Below are 12,524 nucleotides of genomic sequence, written 5' to 3' on the forward strand. Positions count from 1 at the left end.
GGCTCGATCCCAGGACCCTGGGACCATGACCTGAGCCGAAGGCAGAGGCTTAACCCGCTGAGCCACCCAGGCGCCCCTGTTCCTTAATTTTTGATGCCCATCCCGGGTTTCATGTGACTAGTGCACTGACATACCTGCGTATACCTTTCCGGTCGCTCATGAAAACAAACCTGTTCTAGAACAAAAACAAATAATTTACACAGAAACAACCGCTTTTATATCCAGTACTCACAAGTACACACATTTTAAAATTTCCCTACAATTCTTTTCATAATGAAGGAATTCCAGAACGCGGAACATATATATGTATAAATGTGAACCAGAATTTCAGTATTTCCTCCAAAGAACTCAAAAGCATTTTTACCAGCACTTATTCACTTTTAGCACATTCCAGAGAAGGGTCTGGAGAGCCTGAGTCTCTTCATTTTAAAATGGAAAAACTGAATGTGAGTGACAGATTACTATACAAATAGTAGAATATCAATAAACTAAAAAAGAACTAATTTGAAAACACTGATCACTACCCCAGAAACGTAGGTAAGAATAGAGAAATACTATGTTTCCCTAACTTCATCAAAGAGGAGAAAGGATAGTGAGCCTAGGGGCCTATTTTGTGAATCCATCTAGGCAGTGAGACTGGAAAAGCATGATTGGCAAACCGTACATACCAAATTTAAGTGTTTCTAGTGAAGATAAATCCAAATTCTGAAGATACTTCACAACAAAGAATGCTTTTTATCTGCTAAGTGTAAACTGCTTGAAAACCAGCCCCACACCAGCCGCCAGAGTGCTGGTTTTGAACTCCGAAGGCAGCGTTCTCCGTGAATGATACTCTTCCATCTATATACTCTAGGTTTCCCATCCAGGGACAAGGACACATGCTGTCACACAATGTAATCTGGTTCCTACTACAATATCCAAGTCAAAATACAGTTCCAAGGAGAAACACAGAACTAAGACTGCTAGAATCTCTTTGTTCTAAGCGACAATTTCAACATTAATCTCACACGCAACTTTGGGATTTATAGGATGTCCTCAAATCACTGAAATAATCCAGAACAGTCCAGTCCAAATTCAAAGGAAACTGATACTAAATCTATAGCCTGAAGCCCTTTCACTGAGATCATTTTAGCTGTGAACAAACTGTTTAGAAAATTACTAATTACCGGGGCGCCTGCGTGGCTCAGTGGGCTAGGCTGCTGCCTTCGGCTCAGGTCATGATCCCAGGTCCTGGGTTCGAGCCCCACATCGGGCTTTCTGCTCAGCAGGGAGCCTGCTTCCTCCTCTCTCTCTGCCTGCCTCTCTGCCTACTTGTGATTTCTCTCTGTCAAATAAATAAATAAAATCTTAAAAAAAAAAAAAAACATGAAAATTACTAATTACTGAGGCGCGTGGGTAGGTCTGCACTCAGCGGGGAGTCTGCTTGTCCCTCTCCCTCTTGCCCCTCCCCACCAACTCCTGTGCGCATGCGCAAGCTGTCCCCATCTTTCAAATAAATGAGATCTTAAAAATAAAGTTACTAATTGTATTAATAGGATATATACATTATACCAACACAAGGCATGATTATCTTTTTTAAAAAAGATTCTATTTATTCATGGTGGGGAGGAAGAGAGCACGAGCAGGGGCAGCAGCAGGCAGTGGCAGAGGGAGAAGCAGACTTCCTGCCGAGCAGGGAGCCGATGCAGAACTGGATCCCAGGACCCTGAGTCATGACCTGAGCCGAAGACAGATGCTTAGCTGACTGAGCCACCCAGGAACCCCAAAGCATGATAATCTAACAACATATTAGAGACTACCTACAAATATACAAGTAAATCACATTTCATAGTGATCTATGAATGCCCTATTGCCGGCCAGCCGCGTACTGCAGCGTGACAAAACCTGGGCAAACAAGACAAATACCAAACTCTTGACCAGGAATCGCTCAAATTTGTTTTCGCCTTCATGCCCTATTCCCTCTACAAAGTGATGACTAGTACCCACCCGCGTCTCCCATACCAATCTCACATCCAAGTAACAAACAATGGATTGGATAAAAATAGACAAATTCAGAGTTAACACAGGCTCTGCTCTGTGAGATACCAAACCATTAAGGAAAACAATTCAACTAAGTCTGGAGACTATTCTGTATTGAAGCCTAGTCTATCACTGGAGGTTGGAAGGGAATAGGCATACTTTGATAAAACACTACTTAGCAAGGCAATATAAAATCAACTCTGTATTCATTAAATACTACAAAACTGAGTCCTTCCAGGAGATGCATTAGTTAAGTAAAAACAAAAACAAAAACAAAACAAAACAACAAAAACCTAAAAATTTACTGAGTTCTTAGTATGTGCAAAGCTCTACGCTAGTGTCACACAGATGATCTCAGTTACTATTACGATTCCATTTCCAGAGATGAAAAAATAAGTTAATAACCAAAAAAAGCTTGAGCCCAGGTCTGTCTGGCTCCTCTCGAATACGATGTTACGCTGCCTCCCAAACATGTTTATTCCTGGTCTCAGTCCTCCCCTGTTACACCTAGCAGACCCGCTGTTTGGGACATGATACCAGGGTCCCGGACAGAGTCCCACACCGGGCCACTTGCTCTACCTCTGTGGGCTGCCCCCCTGCTTGTGCTCACACACTCTCTCTCTGACAAATAAACTGAATCTTTAAAAAAAAGAAAAATAGCTTTCCAAGAGCCTTGTTGGGCTAACTTAAGGATTTAGAATTCAAAATTAGTTCTGAGCAGAAGAGTAGTAAGATACAAATTAGGGGTTTTTTTGTTTTTTGGTTTTTTTTTATTTGTCAGATTGCGAGCGAGCGAGCACGAGCAAGCGCACGCACAAGCAGGCAGAGTGGCAGGCAGGGGCGGAGAGAGAAGCAGGCTCCCCACTGAGCAAGGAGCCCGACTCCATCTCAGGACCCAGGGATCATGACCTGAGCTAAACAGACTGAGCCACCCAGGAGCCCCTACAGCTTATACTTTAAAAAAAACCTCCCTGGCTGCTGTGGAAGAATGATCAGAAAGACAGCAAAACTTGGGGCGGCACATGCGTGGCTCAGTTGGTTGAACGCAGCTCAGGTCATGATCTCAGGGTCACGAGATCAAGCCCCATGTACCTAGACTCAGCAGGGGGTCTGCTTGAGATTCTCTCTCCCTCTCCTGTTGCCCCTTCCCCAACTCGTACTCTCCATGTCCAAAACGATGAAGTCTTTAAAAAGAAAAGCAAAGTTGATTCTGGAATACTAGTTATAAAATTGACAGATTAGCAAAGTAGCACTGAACATTTAAAAAACGGATGAATTAAGAGATACTTCTAAGGAATAACAGATTTGATTCCTCAGCAAGATACAGAAAGGAGGGAGAGAATCAAAGACCTAAGCAACTGGTGAACTGTTTGGTGGTAGCACTTAGACATTCCAACAACGAAGTATTTACCGAATGCCCATTACATAACAGCAGCTGGGGACAAAGCAGTGCAAAACCAGGAAAGTCCCTGCCTTCACGGGGCTGACGTTATAAAAGCCGTCTGCTCGGACGAGACACACAGAAGGGGAGACTGAGAGTTCAGTAGTACGTTAAATCTTATTTGGTTGTGAAACATTTAAGTACAAGGTCAAGCTGGCAGCAGGGAGCACATGCACACGACACCCACACGGGGAGGCAGTATGATGACAATGTATGAATATATAACAGAGTCTTAGAATGGTTTCCCAACTTGATAAGAAAGATAATTTATCTTAACTCTTTAATATGCAAGAACAACTTTTCTCTCTTTTTGGATAAGTACACTTACCTAAAATTATCACATTACAGACTGAACAACCTCAGCAGATTTTTAGCTTAAAGTAAGTCTAGCTTGTCTCATCTGTGATAAATTTTGGTCTTCTCTGTGGTCTTTATCAAACATCGTCAGAGATGGTAATCATTGTTCTATTTCTCAACAGCAAAAAAACATACAAATTAACTGTGTAAGATCTTAAAAAATCACAGCACGTTACGGGTCCTAGTTTACCGCAGCTTTTACACTCTTCAGTCATACGTCGCTCTTCCTGGGACCCATCACACTAGCCAAGTGAACGCAGCACTGCCACTTGCTCGAGTTGGACACCTGGGAGCCACCCTTGCCTCCTCTCACCCCCACTCCGTTCCCAACGCGATCCTAACACCAAAACTTGTGAATTCCACATAATTTCTAATTACACTGAGTTCTAAGTCCACTGCCATTCTATCCGAAACAACAGATCTTACACAGCATAGAGCAGCTTTCGAACTCTGCGTATCTACCTTGTTCTCCTCCAGTCCCTGCTCTGAGATGCAGCTAGAAATATGATTTTTAAATAATCTGATTATGTCATTTCCCTGCTCAACCAAGGAAGATCTCCCTGTCAAGTGCTCATGCAGCATTCTGTAAGTCTCTTAACGCTCATCATCCCAGTAAGTTATATGCTTTTTCTGGGTAAATGATATGCTTCACACTCATGTTTTCCACTATGAGAATAAGAATCCTCTTATTAAATCTTTATTAAAATCTTTAAAAAAAAAGAGAGTGACAACCACCAATAGCTCCTAACCTTCAAAGTACTAATCACCAGTAAATCTAGCTATTTTCATACCTGCGTTATAGTATATATTTCTTAAATTCCAAGACCCCAGTGATTTTTTTTAAAGATTTTATTTATTTATTTGACAGACAGCGATCACAAGTAGGCAGAGAGGCAGGCAGAGAGAGAGGAGGAAGCAGGCTCCCTGCTGAGCAGAGAGCCCGATGCGGGGCTCGATCCCAGGACCCTGAGATCATGACCCAAGCCGAAGGCAGAGGCATAACCCACTGAGCCACCCAGGTGCCCCTCCAGTGATTTTTTTTTTTTAAAGTCTTCATGATGGTGTGTCTGGGTGGCTCAGTGGGTTAAGCGACTGCCCTCCGCCCAGGAGGTGACCCCAGGGTCCTGGGATTGAGCTCTTCATCGAGCTCCCTGCTCAGTGGGGAGCCTGCTTCTCCCTCTCCCTCTGCTGCTCTGCCTGCTCGTGGCTCTTGCTCTTTCAAACAAATGAATAAAATCTTTTTTTAAAAATAAATAAATAAAAAGGCTTCATGGATCACTGACCACATTTTCAGGAGAAAAAAATTTTAACTACTACCACATTAAATATATTATCAATTGTGTGATTTCCTAATTTCAGAAACATAAAACTGAGAGAAAAGAATGTCTCAAGACCAAGGAAATACTATATTATACCAACAAACTAATTCTGAAAGTCAAAACAAGAAAGTATAGTAGGAGACTGTATTGCCACGAGGGAGCCATGGGGGAAAGGCAAACAGAAAGCATTCCCAATGCTAAATCCTCGGGAAAAGTCACACTCACTGTCTCATGGATAATCTAATCAAACCTTGTGTAGCTCTTCCTGAGAAGTAAAGTAAAGCTCAGATGTAGAGACTTAACTCTGTTTTTATTTAAATTTTTTTAAAAAAGGTGGAATGGGCTGCGGTTGCAAGGAAGAGAGATGCTGACTTTCATCCCCAGGGAATTCTAAAATGGCAACAAGAGGGAAGTAAAAGTTACATCAGATTTTCCCATAAATGAGTTACTGCGTTCTGACAAGGGTTAGGGGCTATGAACTCTGAGCCAGCACACGTGGTTTCATATTAAACAGAAGAGCCACTTCGAAGGGGCACCATTGACACTATCTTACACTTGTTTTTTATAAAGATTTTCTGTGGAGAAATGGATAGGAATGTAAAATGGTGCAGACACTTTGGAAAACAGTTTGGCAGCTCCTCAAAAGGTTAAACAGAGCCACCAGATGGCCCAGCAAGTTCACCGCTAGGTATATACCCAGGAAAATGGAAACATGGATCACAGAAACTTGCACACAAATGTTCCCAGCAACATTATCCACGCAATGGAATGTCATTCATCAGTAAAGAAGAATGACATCCAGGACCACCAGGTGGCTCAGTCGGTTAGGTGTCTACCTCTGGACTTCAGCTCACGTCATGATCTCAGAGTCCTGAGATGGAGCCTGTGCTGGGATTTGCCCTCAGAGTGGAGTCTGATTGAGATTCTCTCCCTCTACCTTTCCCCCCAAGTAAATAAATCTTGGCAGGAGGGAGGGAGGGAGAGAGGAAGGATGGAGCACTGGTACATACTACAGTACAGATGTACCCTAAACATTATGCTAAATAAAGATGCCTGTTCCAAAAGACAACAAATTATATAACAACAAATTATATGTCCATAAAAGGAAAATCCATAGAGAAAGAAAATAGATTCATGGTTATCTAGGCATAGGGGAAAAGGAGAATGGAGTGACTCCTAGCTACTGGACACCATGATCGAATGTTCTAGTATTAGGTAGTGGGGAAGATTGTATAACTATGTGACTATACCAAGAACCACTGAATTGTACACTTTAAATCAGTAAATTATAGAGGACACAAATCTCAATGAAGCCATTTAAAAATTTTCTGACAGATCAAAATAAGGTACCTTGTGGTAAGGGTTCTCTCCCTTGCATAAAAACAAAATATGGGCTAATAGTAATCTTATAAAAACTTTTTCAATTAACAACTTTCAACATGGCAACAAGCTGACTTAGCTGACATATGTTGCTACATATTACCTAACTGGCTATTCACTTGAAGAGAACAAAGTTAGATCCATTCTTTACATTATACTCAAAAGTAATTTCCTCAGGGATTTAAGAGCTAGATGCAAAAATGAAAGTATCTGAAGGATGTTTGTCACTATTTCTATAGCTACTGTATAGAAACCTTCCTAATCAAATCAAGAAACTAGAAGCCATAAAGGAGAATACTGAGAGATGTGATTATATAAAAACATTACAAGGGCACCTGGGTGGCTCAGTCGTTAAGCATCTGCCCTCAGCTCAGGTCAAAATCCCGGGGTCCTGGGATGGCCCCATGTCAGGCACCTGCTCGGTGGGGAGTCTGCCTCTCCCTCTCCCCCTGTTGTGTTCCCTCTCTCACTGTCAAATAAATAAATAAAATCTTTGGGGCGCCTGGGTGGCTCAGAGGGTTAAGTCTCTGCCTTCAGCTCAGGTCGTGAAATCAGGGTCCTGGGATTGAGACCCGCATCGGGCTTTCTGCTCAGCAGGGAGCCTGCTCCCCCCACCCCCCGCCTGCCTCTGCCTACTTGTAATCTCTGTCAAATAAATAAATAAATAAAATCTTTTAAATATATAAATAAATAAGTAAATAAATAAATAAAATCTTTTTTAAAAAGTAGATCAGTATGGTTAAGAGTCATTTTATAAACTGGTAAGAAATTATATAATACAAGAGATGTGCACAGGCAATCACAAAAGAAATGGAAATAATCAAACAGAAACACAGAAAGAAGCGCCACATCATTAGTAGTGAGGGAGGTATGAGCTATAACGAGACAGTTTTCACTCATCAGTTTGGTTGAAGTTTAAAACACTGGTACAAGCAAAAACAGCAAAGTATACAGGAAAATAAATACTAGTGGCCTCTGTCATGTATTCCGGAAAGCAGTTCTTAACAGCATCTATGACAATTTTAAGTTTTACATACTCTTGACTTCAATAGCAACTTTAGATACTCTTATCATAGAAAAACAAAAGCACTAATAAATGATTTATTACAGCACTGTTCAATGTGGCCACAGAAAAAAATTAAATATATACACACACAACATATATATATATTCACACGTACACAAATACAGAACCACGTCTGCCATTTTTCAGGAAAAGAGCAAGCATGATGTTACATGTGCAGGGAATAAAAAAAAACACAAAAAAACACGTGTATTTGTATGCATACAGAATTAAGTACAAATGATTATACACCAGCTAAAAGCACTGGTTATTTTAGGGGTAAAGGTTTGGAAATAAAATTATGTGTATTTTTCTTGACATATTACAGAATTTGTATTAGTTCCATAATTAGGCAAAAATCCAATAAAAACATATTTTTAAAAGATCTGAGATACACATCGCTACCACGTCCGTACCTCTCGAAGTCTTACTGTTGTGTTCACATCTACATGAAATTGAGCAAAGTAACCCAATTAACAATGGACATACTTTCTAACTCCAATATTCTGCCACTGACTAGCTACTTGCTTAAAACATTCCTCTCCTGTTCTTTTCCATTCAATAGACAGCTGCACGTTACATACATCTTTATTTTTTATTATTTTATTGTGGTAAGAACATTTGCCGTGAGATTTACCCTCTTCACAAATTTTTATGTGTGCAATTCAGTATTGCTGACCGCAGGTATGTCGTCGTCCAGCATACCTCCCCCACTTACTCATCCTTCTTGACTGAAACTTCACACCTGTTGGTAAGGAATTCTACATTTCCCCCACTAACTACCTATCTCATCAAACTAGAGCACCATCCCCCCCCCCCTTTTTTTACAGGGGAAAAAATTAATTGGACTTTATAAAAATACGAACTCATATTCATCAAAAGAAACCACCATGAGATTAAAAAGGCAAGTCACACATTGGATAATGCTATGTGCAAGGCACATACTGGCGAAAAGGAACGCATTCAGATATGTATTAAGAGCAGGTACTTTACCAAAAAAGATACCCAAATATGTAACAAGCACTGAAAGATGCTCGACCTTACCAATAATCAGGGAAATGCAAGTCAATACCACAATGTAATACTACTACCCACTAAAATAGCTCAAATTAAAGAGAATGACAACAAATGTTGGTGTAGATGTGACAAATGGAACCCCCATACATTCCTGGCACAGTTACAAAGTCATACAATCAGTCTGGAAAACTGTGTCAGTATTTACTCAACATAAAAATACGCTTACCCCGTGGCCCAGCAATTCCACTCCCAGGTATGTGCCAAAGAGAAACGAGTGCCTGCTGTTCACCAAAGAGAGGAGGTGGCCAGGTAAGGCTTCACAGCATCAACTTGGACTTTGTCTCAGAAGATGGGTGGGTGTTCTCTAGGCAGCCAGGCACTGGGAGGAACATGAAAGTCATGGAGATATAAAAGAACTGTGTTTGGGAAAGATCACGGTTCCGAACAGCTGAAGCACAAGGGTAAGAGACCCAGGGAGACACAGCTGAAGGGGCAGACAGGATCTTGAAGAAGGAGCTCAACAGTCTGTTATGCCAAAAGACACGATCGGATTCGGATTCAGAAGTCACATTCAGAAAGGTGTGTGGCATGTAGCTAGGGAAGCCAGTCAGGGTGGGGCACAGAGAGTAATTCTCACTTTGCTGCCATTTTACCCGGTGTGAGGATAACTGCCTTTCTTACATCCAGCCCGTCATCTCTAGCATCGGCGTGCCGCTTTCACTGGTGATCCTCCAGACATTACTGTACTACCGAAATGGTGAAGGGGAAAGTAGTGGACAGATGAGTCCAGTAAAGATTTACTCAAACCATTCCCCACAACCACCACTGCCCTTACGTGAGTTCGCCTCCGCTCTTAAGAGCAATCACGTTGACCATCAGGTAAAGAATGCAGCCGCCATTCTGTAGCATTCATAACTGAGAGGACTAAGAAACAAGGGGTGTTGGCCTACAACAAAAATTGCCTATAAACTCCCCAAAACATACAGCAGAAGTTCTATGTGTATGTATGCACTTTTGGGGAAAGGGTATAAAAAGATTCGCTGTATTCTTAATGGGGCCTATAACAACCGCTGCTGCTACTATTACTACTGCTATTACCACTACTACTGTTACTACTACTACTATTACTATTACTACTATTACTACTACTACCATCATCATCATCCTCTGATTTTGAGGCCAGCTGCTAAGGTAAGGCACAGAACGGATACCCAGGAAACTAGAAGATGGCCATTTTGAACCATCTAAGTCTCTGTGAACAGTTTCCAGATTTTTGTGGAATAGATTCATCTAGAAATATTTTTAGAAGCTTATCTGAATCTCAAATCATATTACCCTCTTAAACATCTCAGTTTCTACTTAAGAAGATCATCTCTAACCTATCTGGAAATTTAGGGCAGTGTTTTCTTAAGGACACCATTTACCTGGAAGAGAAACGGCTCTCTAACGCACACACCTGATGATTCTGACTTTGACTTGGGAAAGAGAAGTCGTACATGATGGACCCTTAATTCTTCAGTGATTTCTATAAAATTGTAACAAGATGTCAGGTAAACCCTGGGGAGTATGTAGTTATTAGAAATGTTTCCCCTCAATGTCATGGAATTAATTTCTCTTCCTGGATTGACAAAGTCCAAAACTACTGGCCTTTCAGGCACAGCGCAATTCAACAGATGGGCCCTGCATTTTCCTAATGGCTGAGGGGGACCGGTCAGCGGGAAGTCATGCACTCAAGCGAGGGAGGATCTGCTTCATGCGTAGCTAAGAGGACTTCTGATAGGGTTTAAATCAACCACACAAAATAACCTATATGCTGTGATCTGGTCTGTAATTTCTATTCCTTTCCATTTCGGACACCACAAATACATTAAAAAAATTCCTACCCGAGCCCAGATGTCCCCAAATACGCAGCAAGTCAACCTAAACAATATTAAGCCCCTAATACCTTCACGTATTGGATCTTACACATGTATTCTCAGATGTTAATGTGTTGACTCAGCAAGTCCACAGAAAAAACCCAGCCTCATTAAAGGAAGGTTTAACAGTGCCCAGTGACAGAGAAGAAATCGGGAGGCAGCTTGACCTCACTTAACATGTCCAAGCCAGGAATGGTTATCATGAGAATGGATAAGAAGCTTCATGTCTTCTGATACTTCCTTATTTTATTACTATTTTTTACATTTTATTTAAGTCATCTCTACATCCAACATTGGGCTCAAACTCACCACCCTGGGATCAAAAGTTATATGCTCCTCCAACTGAGCCAGCCAGACCACCCCCCCCAAAACTTCATTATTTTATAAATTTCAATTTCTTTATTTTAGTTTATGTTGCCCTCCACAATGGATATCTAGGAAGGTAATGACCATTCTGGCCATCTTTTCAGAGTAATCTAGTAAAAATAGGCACTGTGGCTTTTAGTTTCACATAAAATGAGCGTTCCGATCTCGGAACAATCAAAAAGCTATTTGACAGACAGAAAATAAATCTGCTCTTCAACCACTTTTTTTGTCTCTGTCTTTACTAGTACTTGCTAGCTTTTCTTAAGAAAGTATTATTTGTAAAATTATCACACAATTCTTTCAGCCGTGGCAGTTCGGATTAAATGCCTCTAAATGCCAAAGAATACTCCACAATTCATTCCAAGAACTTCATCTCCTCTCTGTCTACACTCACTCTCCAGGTGATCTCATCAAGTCCCATGGCTCTAAATCACTCTACCTGATCATGCTACCCTGATCAACTACCAAATTTCTATCTGCCCCAATCCCGAGATTTATAGATCAAACTTCCTACTCAATACCTCAACCGGAATAGAATTAGAGACAGAAGTAACAGAAATAATAGGAAAGTCAGTACACATCCAAACCAAATTCTTAGTTTTTGCACTCTTGCAACCTGCTCTCCCGGTGTTCCAAATTTCAGCAAATGTTCAGCAAAACCCAATGCTGAGGCCATCATTTTACTCACACCCCACAGCCGATCCAAGTTCTCATCCCCCCACCTTTAAGAACAGATGGCGACCCCATCTCCCTGACACCACCCTAAGTGCCCCTCACAACCCTCTCTTGCCTCAAGTGTCACAATGGCCTACCTGGCCCCTCTGGTTGCCTCCCTCTAGCCTTTCAAAGGGTACGTCACTTCCCTGCTCAAACCTTCCAAAACCCAAAACCTCCTATCAAATCTAGAATAATCTAGAATAAGATCTAGTCACTTAGTCAAGTCTTCTAGGTCTCTCCATTACGTAGCCCCTGGCTAACCTCTTTACCTATCTCCTATCATTCATCCCCACCTTGTTTCCTCTGTTCTAGCCCTTTCTCATTTCTTAAACACAAACATACTACTGCCTGAGGGCCTGTGCTGTCGCCCTAGACACTGCCTGGCAGCATTCCTGTCTCCACTACAGTACCACTGCCTCAAAGGACCTCCCTAACCACTGACCACGCCCCGCTTCACTTACATGTGCTTCACAGCACCTGCTGTGGAGATGCTATGACATTATATCCATTTATTTAATATCTTACTCAAAAGTGAGCACCAATGATTTTTTTCTAAGTAATCTCTACACCGAAGGTGGGGCTCGAACTGAAGACTCCGAGATCAAGAGTGGCACGCTCTAGCAGCTGAGCTGGCCGGGTGCCCCTGAAAGCAATGATTTTTGACTGTTTTTTTCACTGCTGTACCCCCTGGGCTTAGAACAATACCTGGTATAACGTAGGTATACAATTAATATTTACTGAATGAAAGTCTACATGTTCCTTCTGTTAGAAGGCACAGGAGACAGAATGCTAGTTTTAATTTTTATTTGACTCTGAACAGAGGAGTTAATCTACTGATGTCCCAAAGGACGAACTGCACGGTAGATCGCCTGGATAAAACACAGGCAGATAATGAAGGGCCTCAAGAGGAAGAGGGTTTTGCCCTAGAA

At 41.6% G+C, this 12,524-nt stretch overlaps 1 protein-coding gene across 3 annotated transcripts in view; it reads right to left on the reverse strand.

The window, feature by feature from the left end:
* The window catches only part of LOC111138933 (ASH1 like histone lysine methyltransferase), a 189,099-nt gene that overhangs the window by 167,331 nt on the left and 9,244 nt on the right, over positions 1-12,524 (reverse strand). The window contains exon 1 of one of the 3 annotated variants that reach the window (XM_022490936.1): positions 8,823-8,970. The exons of the other annotated variants lie outside the window; for them this stretch is intronic. The gene's annotated coding sequence lies outside the window, so the exon portion shown is untranslated. Of the gene's footprint in view, positions 1-8,822; positions 8,971-12,524 lie in introns of those variants that run through there. 3 annotated transcript variants of the gene reach the window in all.

This window comes from Enhydra lutris, unplaced genomic scaffold (genome assembly GCF_002288905.1).
Source record: "Enhydra lutris kenyoni isolate GAN:26980312 unplaced genomic scaffold, ASM228890v2 scaffoldscaffold94, whole genome shotgun sequence".
Classification (NCBI taxonomy): Eukaryota; Metazoa; Chordata; class Mammalia; order Carnivora; family Mustelidae; genus Enhydra; species Enhydra lutris.